General features: G+C 47.6%; 1 protein-coding gene and 1 long non-coding RNA gene across 2 annotated transcripts in view; one reads left to right on the top strand and one right to left on the bottom strand.

The window, feature by feature from the left end:
- Positions 1–13809, top strand: part of LOC308195067 (uncharacterized protein) — a 1623621-nt gene that overhangs the window by 410374 nt on the left and 1199438 nt on the right. The gene's annotated exons all lie outside the window — the stretch shown is intronic.
- LOC308195078 overlaps positions 10499–13809 on the bottom strand; it is a 33232-nt gene continuing 29921 nt past the window's right edge. Inside the window, exons 5-6 of the long non-coding RNA XR_013951240.1 lie at positions 13710–13796; positions 10499–10782 (exon numbers count right to left, since the gene is read on the bottom strand). This is a non-coding gene — a long non-coding RNA (uncharacterized lncRNA). The remainder of the gene's footprint in view (positions 10783–13709; positions 13797–13809) is intronic.

Raw genomic sequence — 13809 nt, 5'->3', positions numbered from 1 at the left:
ATGAGAAAAGAACAGCATCCATGAAAACTCTCAGCTGCTCTCCCATTACCTAGAGCAATGTGTTGACACAGCCAGACTTACCAGTCAGCATTGGCAGGCATCAACCACTTAGAGGTCCAGAGCTGACATCTCCCAAGACAGCAGAAGTAGTTTTCTGCCTTCACCATCCTTTGTCAACAGAGGAAAGCAGAAAACTAGGCTGGTGTCACACGGAGCCAGGGAGCATGTGATACACCACATGGCTGAAGGACTTTGTACTCAGGAGTTTTCAAGACAGCTCTGAAAGCAGCAAGAGGAAATACTGAAACAGTTTTGATTGAGCTCTTCAGCTACATCAAGAAGGAATGATTTTTTCAGTGATAGAAGAACAACTCATTTTTTCTGGTCTGAATTATCACACTGTGCCTCATTTTCCTCCCTATGTAAGGAATGCCAAAATATTTTCTTTCTTTATCAGTAGTGCAGGTTAATTTCCGTGCACACAGGGCTGCCAAGCCATGGCCAAAGAAAGAATAGGACTGCAAAGTACAAGACAGAGCTTGGACTCAGGTTCACTGAGCAGTTTCTTCACTGATGTTAACACTACTGCCACTGCTTTGGTTGCAACCCCCTGCCTAAGCCTAACCCACACAAGATGTCAGAAGAGCAGCTTTCCTAGCCCATCAGCCACACCATTAATACAAATCCAGCTTACTGGGCTACAAAGGGCTACTAAGATGGTGAAGGGCCTAGAGATGAAGTTGTACGAGGAGCAACTGAGGTCACTGGGCCTGTTCAGCCTGGAAAAGAGGAGGCTGAGGGGAGACCTCATGGCGGCCTACAGCTTCCTCACGAGGGGGAGGGGAGGGGCAGGCGCCGATCTGTTCTCTTTAGTGACCAGTGACAGGACCCGAGGGAATGGTGTCAAGCTGTGACAGGGGAGGTTCAGGCTGGATATCAGCAAGAGGTTATCCCAGCTCCTGTCAAGCACAGTGGGGCTGCACCTCTTGCAGGGAGCCACGTCTGTGAGGGGTGTGTGACCCCTAAGCCTCCCAAAACATCATTGTCACCCTCTGGTGGCACAGGGATCCCAGGAATGAGATGAGGAGGGGGCTGGAGGCCAGGGCACAGGAGGGGAGGCAGAGGGCAGTCCCAGTGCCCAAGGGGCAGCCTGTCTCTCTGGCAAGCAAAACAGCCCGAGAGAGCCACCACCAGAGAAGGGGCCCTCAGCCCCCCGACCCTCTTCCTTCTTCCACACGAGGGCCTCTTTCAGGCCACACAAGCCCCCTCCCAACACGGCCATGTTGGGCCTGGGGCATGGCGCGCCATCACTGCGGCCATCACAGAGGCCTCCTGATGTCACAGTGGCATCTGCCCCCCCCTCCTTTGTCCTGGGGCCTATAAAAGCCCCTGCGCCTGGCCCCCCCCTCACTCATCTCCCAGGTCCTCTGGCGAGCACCAACCATGGTTGGGATGAAGAGGTCCTGGGCTGATGGTTGGCCACCCCTTTGTGGGAGCAAGTGGTTCGCAGAACCAGAGAAGAAGTGGAGGCGGAGGAGCGCTGGCCGAGAAGGAGCAGCCGCGGCGGATGGTGTGGAGCCCATGGAGGTGGATCCACCTGCGGAGGAAGAGCTGATGGAGGTGGATCCACCTCCATCCTATCTGACATGGCACAGCGTCATCGTGCCAGGGCTCCCACCAGCGAGACCACACCACCGTCTTCGCAGAAGCGCCCGGACTGCTCCATATTCCCGGCCATGCCTCCGCCTCCGCAAATAGGGGGGAGAGGCCATCCAGTTACCATCATGCAGGCTTGCCTGTAGGATGGCCTCTTCCCCCCCCCCCTCCCCGTCCCTTCCCCCATCCCCGCCTCTCCTGTAGAGGTATCATCTCTTCTGCACGGAGTCCCAAGCAGTGGGCAAGAGCGCACTCGGCTTCCTCTGGGCTGCTGCACCTGGGTGACAGGAGAACCCTTCCGAAGGCCACGCTGGGCATGGGGTGTCTCGGCCTGAGGACAAGAAGGCTGCCCAAGAGGTGCCTGAAGACGAAGCCTTGCCCTGCAAGGCGGTGCACAGAGAAGAGCAGCAGATCCCTCAAAACAGTGATGCAGACAGCTGCTCCTCTGAAGAAGCAGAAGTCTTCAGGTCTGCCTGGAAGAAGCGCAGGAGTGCAGCGTAAAGGCCCTTCAAGATGCTTGGTTACCAGTTCTTCCCAAGCCAGGGCAACAAACTGATAGAATTATCCTAAGAAAAATAATAAATAAATAAATACATTACAACAACAACAAGAACAATAATAATAAACAACAATCATTAAAACCACTTTCTTCTCTTCTTTGGTGTTATTGGTCCCAGCCACCAGGGGTTCACGAGGGGTGGGTCTTGTTAAACAAATTTGATTTCCTTTTATGATAAGATCACCCATCTAGTCGATCAAGGGAAAACAGCTGATGTGATCTTTTTGGATTTCAGTAAAGCTTTTGACACAGCTTCCCATAGGATCCAACTGGACCAACTTCCCACTGGACCAAATGTCCAGCATCCAGCTGGACAAAACCATCATACGATGTGTGAATAACTGGCTGACGGGTAGGGCTCAAAGGGTTATGGTAAATGGGGCTGCACCAGGCTGGCGGACGGTCAGCAGTGGGGTCCCCCAAGGCTCCATTTTAGGGCCAGTTCTCTTCAACATTTATATAAAGGATTTGGATGTAGGACTAGAAGATGTTGTGAGCAAATTTGCTGATGATACCAAACTGGGAGGAGTTGTTGACTCTGTTGAGGGTGGAAAGGCCTTGCAGAGAGATCTGGACAGATTGGAGAGCTGGGCAATCACCAACCGCATGAAGTTTAACAAAAGCAAGTGCCGGGTCCTGCACCTGGGACGGGACAACCCTGGCTACACGTACAGACTGGGCGACGAGACGCTGGAGAGCAGCCCCGCAGAGAGGGATCTGGGGGCTGTGGTTGACAGCAAGCTGAACATGAGCCAGCAGTGTGCCCTGGCAGCCAGGAGGGCCAACCGTACCCTGGGGTGCACCAAGCACGGCATTGCTAGTCGGTCGAGGGAAGGGATTGTCCCGCTCTGCTCTGCGCTGTTGCGGCCTCACCTCGAGCACTGTGTGCAGTTCTGGGCACCACAGTACAAAAAGGACATGAAACTGCTGGAGAGTGTCCAGAGGAGGCCTGCAAAGATGGTGAAGGGCCTAGAGGGGAAGACGTATGAGGAGCAACTGAGGTCACTGGGCCTGTTCAGCCTGGAAAGAGGAGGCTGAGGGGAGACCTCATGGCGGCCTACAGCTTCCTCACGAGGGGGAGGGGAGGGGCAGGCGCCGATCTGTTCTCTTTAGTGACCAGTGACAGGACCCGAGGGAATGGTGTCAAGCTGTGACAGGGGAGGTTCAGGCTGGATATCAGCAAGAGGTTATCCCAGCTCCTGTCAAGCACAGTGGGGCTGCACCTCTTGCAGGGAGCCACGTCTGTGAGGGGTGTGTGACCCCTAAGCCTCCCAAAACATCATTGTCACCCTCTGGTGGCACAGGGATCCCAGGAATGAGATGAGGAGGGGGCTGGAGGCCAGGGCACAGGAGGGGAGGCAGAGGGCAGTCCCAGTGCCCAAGGGGCAGCCTGTCTCTCTGGCAAGCAAAACAGCCCGAGAGAGCCACCACCAGAGAAGGGGCCCTCAGCCCCCCGACCCTCTTCCTTCTTCCACACGAGGGCCTCTTTCAGGCCACACAAGCCCCCTCCCAACACGGCCATGTTGGGCCTGGGGCATGGCGCGCCATCACAGCGGCCATCACAGAGGCCTCCTGATGTCACAGTGGCATCTGCCCCCCCCTCCTTTGTCCTGGGGCCTATAAAAGCCCCTGCGCCTGGCCCCCCCCTCACTCATCTCCCAGGTCCTCTGGCGAGCACCAACCATGGTTGGGATGAAGAGGTCCTGGGCTGATGGTTGGCCACCCCTTTGTGGGAGCAAGTGGTTCGCAGAACCAGAGAAGAAGTGGAGGCGGAGGAGCGCTGGCCGAGAAGGAGCAGCCGCGGCGGATGGTGTGGAGCCCATGGAGGTGGATCCACCTGCGGAGGAAGAGCTGATGGAGGTGGATCCACCTCCATCCTATCTGACATGGCACAGCGTCATCGTGCCAGGGCTCCCACCAGCGAGACCACACCACCGTCTTCGCAGAAGCGCCCGGACTGCTCCATATTCCCGGCCATGCCTCCGCCTCCGCAAATAGGGGGGAGAGGCCATCCAGTTACCATCATGCAGGCTTGCCTGTAGGATGGCCTCTTCCCCCCCCCCCTCCCCGTCCCTTCCCCCATCCCCGCCTCTCCTGTAGAGGTATCATCTCTTCTGCACGGAGTCCCAAGCAGTGGGCAAGAGCGCACTCGGCTTCCTCTGGGCTGCTGCACCTGGGTGACAGGAGAACCCTTCCGAAGGCCACGCTGGGCATGGGGTGTCTCGGCCTGAGGACAAGAAGGCTGCCCAAGAGGTGCCTGAAGACGAAGCCTTGCCCTGCAAGGCGGTGCACAGAGAAGAGCAGCAGATCCCTCAAAACAGTGATGCAGACAGCTGCTCCTCTGAAGAAGCAGAAGTCTTCAGGTCTGCCTGGAAGAAGCGCAGGAGTGCAGCGTAAAGGCCCTTCAAGATGCTTGGTTACCAGTTCTTCCCAAGCCAGGGCAACAAACTGATAGAATTATCCTAAGAAAAATAATAAATAAATAAATACATTACAACAACAACAAGAACAATAATAATAAACAACAATCATTAAAACCACTTTCTTCTCTTCTTTGGTGTTATTGGTCCCAGCCACCAGGGGTTCACGAGGGGTGGGTCTTGTTAAACAAATTTGATTTCCTTTTATGATAAGATCACCCATCTAGTCGATCAAGGGAAAACAGCTGATGTGATCTTTTTGGATTTCAGTAAAGCTTTTGACACAGCTTCCCATAGGATCCAACTGGACCAACTTCCCACTGGACCAAATGTCCAGCATCCAGCTGGACAAAACCATCATACGATGTGTGAATAACTGGCTGACGGGTAGGGCTCAAAGGGTTATGGTAAATGGGGCTGCACCAGGCTGGCGGACGGTCAGCAGTGGGGTCCCCCAAGGCTCCATTTTAGGGCCAGTTCTCTTCAACATTTATATAAAGGATTTGGATGTAGGACTAGAAGATGTTGTGAGCAAATTTGCTGATGATACCAAACTGGGAGGAGTTGTTGACTCTGTTGAGGGTGGAAAGGCCTTGCAGAGAGATCTGGACAGATTGGAGAGCTGGGCAATCACCAACCGCATGAAGTTTAACAAAAGCAAGTGCCGGGTCCTGCACCTGGGATGGGACAACCCTGGCTACACGTACAGACTGGGCGATGAGACGCTGGAGAGCAGCCCCGCAGAGAGGGATCTGGGGGCTGTGGTTGACAGCAAGCTGAACATGAGCCAGCAGTGTGCCCTGGCAGCCAGGAGGGCCAACCGTACCCTGGGGTGCACCAAGCACGGCATTGCTAGTCGGTCGAGGGAAGGGATTGTCCCGCTCTGCTCTGCGCTGGTGCGGCCTCACCTCGAGCACTGTGTGCAGTTCTGGGCACCACAGTACAAAAAGGACGTGAAACTGCTGGAGAGTGTCCAGAGGAGGGCTGCAAAGATGGTGAAGGGCCTAGAGGGGAAGACGTATGAGGAGCGGCTGAGGTCACTGGGCCTGTTCAGCCTGGAAAGAGGAGGCTGAGGGGAGACCTCATGGCGGCCTACAGCTTCCTCACGAGGGGGAGGGGAGGGGCAGGCGCCGATCTGTCCTCTTTAGTGACCAGTGACAGGACCCGAGGGAATGGTGTCAGGCTGTGACAGGGGAGGTTCAGGCTGGATATCAGGAAGAGGTTCTTCACTGAGAGGGCTGTCGCGCACTGGAACAGGCTCCCCAGGGACGTAGTCACGGCACCAAGCTGTCAGAGTTTAAGAAGCATTTGGACTGTGCTCTTAGTCATAGGTCTGAATTTGTGTGTAGATCTGTGCGGAGCCAATGTGTGGAGTTGGACTCGATGATCCTTGTAGGTCCCTTCCAACTCGGGATATTCTATGATTCTTACTGAGGTGTCAGCTACTACATGAGGCCCAGGGCTGAAGCAAGGTCAGCGCAGGCACATAGTCCTTTCTGCCCACTTCTCTCTGAGGGTGGTAACTTCTGGAGGCTGCAATTTCCCAAAGCCACCAGCCCTTGTAAACCACAGACCACATCTGAGAACAGTTTCACCTCGTGGCTTGCGCTGTAAGAGCTATGCCAGGCTTGGTTTGTATGGGACAGAGTCACGTGACAGTTGAGCACATCTGAGTTTTCCAGCCAGAAACGAACAGATACAATTATTCCTGCAAAACCTTTTTTTTTTTTTTTCCCAAGCTTAACTCGCTCCATCCAGTCAACCACTTTAATCTGTACTGGCCAGTGACTCTCTGATGAAAAAACTTGCTTCTCCTTGAGGAGGGTGCCAACCTAACTGGACTCATGTGCAAAACCCACTGAAACATGAACAGGCCATCTAGGGTTCTCAGAAACCTGTTCCTTTGTAATTGGTTTACTTAGTGACTCATGCACATATTCACAGAGTATAGGAAGGCTTCCCCCTCAGATTTGTTCTCAGTACATACAGCTTTTCACCTGTAATATAAAAGTCTCTCCCCCCCCCCCCCTTTTTTTTTCCTTTCCTGAATTAACCAGGCATGGAAAAAGGGGGGATCTGGCTGAGTACCACAGCTAAAGGCTGAAAATCACACGCACACAGAGAGTGAGCAGGGACATGCCAAAATGCCATATGGAGGGTAAACAAGCTGTAGTGACCTTCTCGGGCTCTATCAAATATTCATGGGAAGTAGGCTCGTGGGGATACAAAACTAATAATAATGAACCCACCCAGCATCCTGGCACTCTGGTTCCCTCTTTTGCAGTGCTACCTCCCCCCTTGCACACCAGATGCCTGCCAGCCCACCAGGTCAGGCCAGACCCAAACCAAGCCACCTGGTGGGCTCCAGCCCATTGGTAATACTTGAAGCTAAAAGCAAAGAAAGGGTTTAGTGTTGTAGGGGATTTATTTGCATCCAGGCCTTTTTAAATGAGAGAAGAGGTTGGCTCCAAAAATGATGCCAAATACGGTGGGAGAGAGAAAACTGTGAGGCCTTCAGGGAGACCTGGCAATCTGTGGACTCCATCACATTAGAAGATCAAGATGGCTGTTTTGCAATACCAGTGTCAATTTTTTTACATTTATACCTTAAACAAAGACCTAGGGGGTTTTAGCCTTGTGGAACATGTTCATTGGGTACTTTCTGGACATCGGGGAAGGCACATATTGCCAAATTACCGTCCTCAAACATGAAGAAAGTCATTTCATTAAAAGCCAGCCATTCAACCTTAGCAAGTTACAGTTCTTGAAGGATGTCAACCTTGAGTTTTCATTCTGCAGTGCATTTCAAAGGAAAAATGGGACCTCCTATACAGATAGCTGGAAGAATGAACTACACAGGATGAGATAATTTTACCAAAGGACAATGATCTATTTGAAAGCAACAAGGATATGCTGAATGGGAATGATTCAAATTACATTGATGTGAATACTTAGGAAAACTAAACATGGATAAGTCTTAGCATCATCAGTGTTTTCAGCTTTAATCTCCTAAAAAGAAAGGGAAAAATGACAATGCTGTCATTGCTAGAAAGACAGCAGCCGTATCTTGATTTCAGTATTCTCTGCTTCTCTTTGAACTGTTTTCCTTTCTCCTACATGCTTCAAAGCTAACAAAAGGTATTTTAAAGTAGATGCTATTGCCCAGAGGTGAAATGGAAAAGAAAAGCAAAAGAAGAGTTGTATGAAGACAGAGGGCAAAAATAACTAGACATGTATAAAAACAACCTGGTCCCCAATAAAAAGAGTTGGAAGCTTTAAGAAAGGGCTTAAATGTTGCAGAAAGCAGCTTATATCTCTTGCAGTAACTACCTGAAGGTGAACATTTAGGAGCCATTTGCAATATATACTTTTATATATATTTACATAGCAGTATGGCTGTAATTTTAATCACCTACCCTATGCTTAGCCCATTAATTCAGTATATATGGACTAACATCTAATAATCCAGACCTTTGAACAGATCCAACTCCTTAAAAAAAAAAAAAAAAAAAAGAGCCATCATACATACAGGAAAAAAAAAATCACAAACAAACCAAAAAGCAGCAAACAAAAAGAAACAAAAAGCAACAGGAAAAGAGATAAAAGCAGAAAATATTTTTTCTTTGTTGTCCTATGAAGTTGCTGCAACAAAAATCACATTCATTTGCGGCTTATTGGTGGAAAAATTTGTGTTAAAGTATTGGGAGATGTTAAGTGAGGAAGGTCAAAGTGAAGGCAAAACAAAATCCTGCAGATACCTGGGAAGAAAAGCTTGAAGAGAGGAGAGAAAAGGTGCTGAGAAGATGATAGGAGCAGATGGGTATCTGTGAGGTACCAGGGATGAATAGAAAGACGAGAGCAAGCAGGTAGCTGTACAATAGGGCACTGCAATAATAGCTTATTGTTGATCATGATGTTATTTTAACCCTTGGGGTGTTTTGCTCTCCCTCATAACCTAGGCAAATGTTTTCCTCCCACAGGCAAGCACATGCACTCAGGCATGCATATACATACCCCTCTCACACAGCCTGGATCACGAGCAGCATCCACCACATTATCAGAAATGGTCTTTCTTTTTGGCCCAGCGCATCAGCAGTTCTGGAGGGAATGTCCTGTTATAATTCCTTATTTTGTCCAAGGAAACTCTCCTTTCTCCCCACACCAAGGGATCTTGAGCATAGTATTATGTACTAAATGACCTCTGGAAATACGGCTTGCTTTGTTTTTTAATTCAATCCACCCTTCTGTTCACTTTGGTATTCTTTGCTCAATGTCACAGCAAGAACAGCTTTGTGATTACCTTGCTACATGTTTATAATTAATTTCTCTCAGGAGGATTACAGCCAATATTGTTACCAAATGCATTTCCTAAGTATTGAATCAGCATTGGTTCCAAAAAATACATACGATTTATTTTCCCCCTAGGGAGTGGGTATTTGTAAGCAGCAGATTACTGACATGCTGCAACCGGAAAGCAAAATGTATTAGCAATTAATACAGCATTGTGAATAAAAGCCTGCTCACTTCAGAAATCTCTTAACAGCGGCAACTCAGCAGCACCCATGTCATGAAATCTGCCTCAGGACTCAAAATACCAACCAAGGTTAAGAGTAAGAGCAGGGAGTCTAAACTCACTGTGGCAGAGACTATCCTTTTATTCTGTCTTTGAACAGCACTTAACAGACAGTAGTCCTGCCCTCCGCCTGGTGCTCTGAGTGCTGGCACAAGGGATGTAGGGTAGTGCATGCCCATGAGAAAGCTTCGTGTGTGTTGTAGAAGAGCTGAGGCCTTCTAGTGGGATAACTACCAGAACAAGTTTTCTTTTTAAAACCACCATTATTTCAGAGGGAAATGAGAGATTTCTTCTTCCACAAATCATGAGCTTCTCCCTGCCCTCCCCTCATCAGCTTTCTGTATTATTTTCCTTAAAACTCCCCTACATCTGTGAAAGAATAGCTTCTGTTGATATCGTCCTCAAGCAAAAGCAGCTTTTCCCAGGAACACTAGCTTCTGAAGAAGATATCTTTAACCAGCTCTGAAGTAATAAAGCAAATAACCATGGCGTGATCTGGTATACCTTGTAAATCAGTAACCCCTCAATACGAAGGAGCACAATAAGTCTCACAGTCCTCGTTCAGTTGAATAGAATCTTACCCTTCCTTGCTGAGCCATTCATTGAAAGGAGCAAAAGAGTAGTATTTAATTAAAAAATACACACTGACTCATGAACCCAAGCCATGGATGCTTGCTAGAAGTACCTTTGTGAGCCTGGAGCAAGCCGTAATGTCACAGCCCATGCCCCTGCATGCATGCATGCTCTCTACAAAGCTAGTTGCACTGTGCAAGGTTTTTTGTTTGTTTTTCCTTTAGTGCAGCCCTAGAACCTCTTCCAGGGGTCTTGAAGGAAACAGTCTGTGCTCAACACACATTCTTCCTTAGGTTTATCTTTATGCACAGACAATGCAGGGAGGAAAGCATGTAGCAAGAGGCCTGCCAGCTGACTCTGTGGGCCTGAGCCTATAACCCTTAAGCCCTCTCCTTTGTTAGCTCCAAAGAGGTTGCAGGTTGTGGGAGCACAAAGATGAACAAGCCATCCAGGAGCTCAGTAGCATGGGAGGAGGTTGCATTAAAGAGTGTTGGCAAGCCCCTGCTCACAGACAGTTTGAAAATCAATTTCTAATTGCCAGTGTAGGTGCGACCTCAATTGCTTCTCACACAAACACTTGAGATATTGTACAAGAAAAGCTGCTGAGAAACAACCAGTGAGGGCTTTTAGCCCTTTCCAATAGCACTTGGTCAGTAGGGCTGAAATGGTGTAAAGTGGATCTGCAAGTGGATGGCAAGAGTCCATCCCTCCCTCCCTCCCCTTTATTCGCCCATCTGTACAACCAGTATGTAAACCTTTACTGGATGAATAAGGTAATTTGCAAATGTTAGTAAAACATTTTGCAAACCAAAAAAGGGAGAGAGAAGGAAGGTTTCAACAGTGTGATTTTCCTTACCCAGTGGTAGCTTTTACAGTAGTCTTAAAGCGTGTGCCCAAGGCTAGTGGTAATTGGTGCACGGGGGAAGCCCAAACATCGCCGAGATCTCCCGGTGGATATCCTAATTGTTACAGCATCCAAGCTCTCACCTAAGGAAAATGGTCTGCGAGGTTTTTAAGATGTAATTAATAACATTTAAATGTCAACAGCCTTAACCTTTTCACTACCGTTTGCTGAAGCAGAACATCCAACTCCCAGTGCTCACGGTCTGCGGTTGCCCCAGTACCCTTTGATGCACTGTGCATTCGAGAGGATGGCATGTTACAATTAAGTCTGCAAGTCTGGATTTTGAAAAAAGTGCTTGGATGACAGGAATAAGTGAGCTATTCACCTCCAAATTGCACCAGCAGGACTGATGACGGTAATGCCAATTAAAAAATACAACATGAAACTTGTTTTCCCCTTCCCTGACCCCAAAGCTCACATTGCTTCATGCTGTCTTTCTTTTGATAGCTATGAACTTGGAGTCTGGCTCTCAGCCAGCTTTGTGAGTTTTTCATTTTTTTAAAAAACTTCATGTGGTAATGGAAGCTCCTTGGAAAACATGTGTACAGCAACTCAGCTTTTGTCATGTGGTATTGACTACAATAAAGTTAAGGCTATTAAACCACAAGATCTTGACAAAACTTCTGGCTTTTGGTCTTATTTGTGAGTGTACTTGCTGGGAGATATTACTGTATGCAAGCCTTGTTCTTCTTCCTCTTACCACATCTTGTTTGAAAATGGGATACTGGGCCACATGGACCCAACGTCTGTCCCAGCATGACCATTCTTACAATATTCAAGACATACAGGACAAAAAATCACTAGACTGCTGATTTGTCTTAAAGCATTTTGCTAAAATATTTCAAAATGTATTTTCCCCCCTTGTTTTAACTAACAGAACAGATTTTCCAGCTGATGATGTCTTGAGTTATGGCACATGCATTCACTTGGTAAGAAATGGTAATGCCTGCAGCTTAGCAGGAGTGTACAAATGTGTTTCTCATAGTATAACCTCCAAAGTAGGGGGAAGTCAGTATTCTGAAGAACAATTTAAACAGAAACAGATTTGTTAACATACAATTTGGCTGCTTGCTTGAAAGTCATGGCAAGATGAATTTCTGGGTTGTTTGTTAAGGCAGAGCAAGAGTATTTTGTTTGCTGCCCCAGGACGTCAGCTCTGAATACATCCCTGCAGCACAACACATTTTAAACCTGGATTCGATGCTGCAAACTGCTACTGTTTGAAACAGTGAGCTGGTCCACAGGGAATCAGGATAACAGGGCAAGAATGACAAAATTTCAAAAATAACTCATTTTGGGTTCTCTGCATTTTTATTCTTTGATGTCAACAGTTTGGAGAGATATATTTTATGTCCCTTCCTGCACTGTAAAAGCAACCTCCTGGCTGGGAGGACCCCAAAGCTAAATGAATGAAGCAATATGTAGGGATCCCTGTAAAGGGTGTAAGTTTCCAAAGGTTAACTCTGGTGAATAAAAGCCTAGGTCTCTGCTTTCCAAGTGGTAAGCTGTTTCTGCATATTTATTTTTATTTATCTGTTTTGTTTCCCACCTCTCTCCAGCAAACAGTTATGAGGACAGAAGAATGACTCACGCATTTCGGGTATCTCAGGTAAGAGGGACATCTTAATTCTCACTGTGACACAGTCTGACCTCATCCTCTTCAGGATGTTACACTCAGTTTATTCACACCCTCACAAGGGAAAACACATTTCTCCATACAGTCACTGGGAATTGCATACTACTGTATGAATTTTTATGTAATTTTATGTACCAGTGCCTAAAACTTGTTCTAATTACTCTCAACTTTGACAAGAACATGAGCAAAAATTCAGCATACTGAAACCAAAAGGGACCTGGATCAGATGCAATCCATGTGTTGAGTATGTAAATTGCCCCACATAACCATATCTCATAATCATAACTGTATAATCTGATTGTCTGAGTCCAATTATTTTAGATACTCCTAACAATCAATAGAGATTCATCCCTATAAACGTATTTGACCCCTTTTCTCAATGAGGCATGATTACACACATAACAGTCCTCCATTAACCTTTGCTTAGGTTGGAATTAGTGATCAAATCTGACATACAAGTGATGGAAAGTTGCCAGGCAGCCTCAAAAATCCATCATCAGAACGAACCCAACACTGTGGCCCTTTCAGGGAAAAGAATTTCACCTGACAAGGTGGATATTAAAAGATAAGAGAGGATTTATTGATCTTTCATTTCTCTCTACTGCTCTGTTGTTAATTGCAAATGTTACAAGGAAAAGTATTCAGAGTAAGCGAAGCTTTCCAATATTAACCTCAATAAGTGAATTAAGCAGCAATACTCCGCATAAAATTGGAGATCACTAATGGGTCAAAAAATGCAATTCATTCTTGCTCTGGGCAATCAAGACTCTCAGATGATAGACCTCTGCAACTTACTGCAAGCCTGGTAATTGCTACCCATTACTGCAATAATCAGAGTCTGACCCCAGGGATGAGCAATACCAAAATCCTGTTGGATTTCAGTGGCACTGGGGCAGCAGCCCCCACCAACGGGCCTGTCCTTTGAAAAGCCCAGCCAACAAGTCACCCTACACACTTGAACAAGACTAAGTAATTTAAAATGCTTCCAGAAGAGCAAGGGGTTAAAATCATCCTCAGGCTATGCTGCTCATATCATGGTAAATCTGGAGCAGTGTTAATTAACAACCACAAGAGATTCTTTTCCAATTAGCAGTAAAAAAAAAAAAATCCACACACATGACCATTCACAGGCAGCTGTATTTCAGAAGTAAAGGCATAACTGATGCTGAGAGCTTCCAGGTTAGCCTCCAAATTATTCCTTAGCATCGCAAAGCTCAGATGAAATACAGAATAATTCTTCTACAGGGGCAGGCATCAAGAGCAGCTGTGCAGGCATCAATAAAGTAAAACCAGGGGGTGGGAAAAAATGTGAAGCCTGGAATAGCAAATACAATATTGTTCCTTACCCCAGTGCAATTTGCTTTTACAACACGCAGAATTTGTCATACCTAATTCAAAAGTCCGACGATGCCAGTAGCCTTCCTTTAACAAAAACAGCACCTGATGCTTTGAAAGAAGGCAGAAACACACCAAGCCTGCGAAAGCACA

Source organism: Anser brachyrhynchus (genome assembly GCF_964034855.1).
Source record: "Anser brachyrhynchus genome assembly, chromosome: 4".
Lineage (NCBI taxonomy): Eukaryota > Metazoa > Chordata > Aves > Anseriformes > Anatidae > Anser > Anser brachyrhynchus.
The sequence above is the reverse complement of the archived record's forward strand: the minus strand, read 5'-3'. Positions and strand labels throughout refer to the sequence as shown.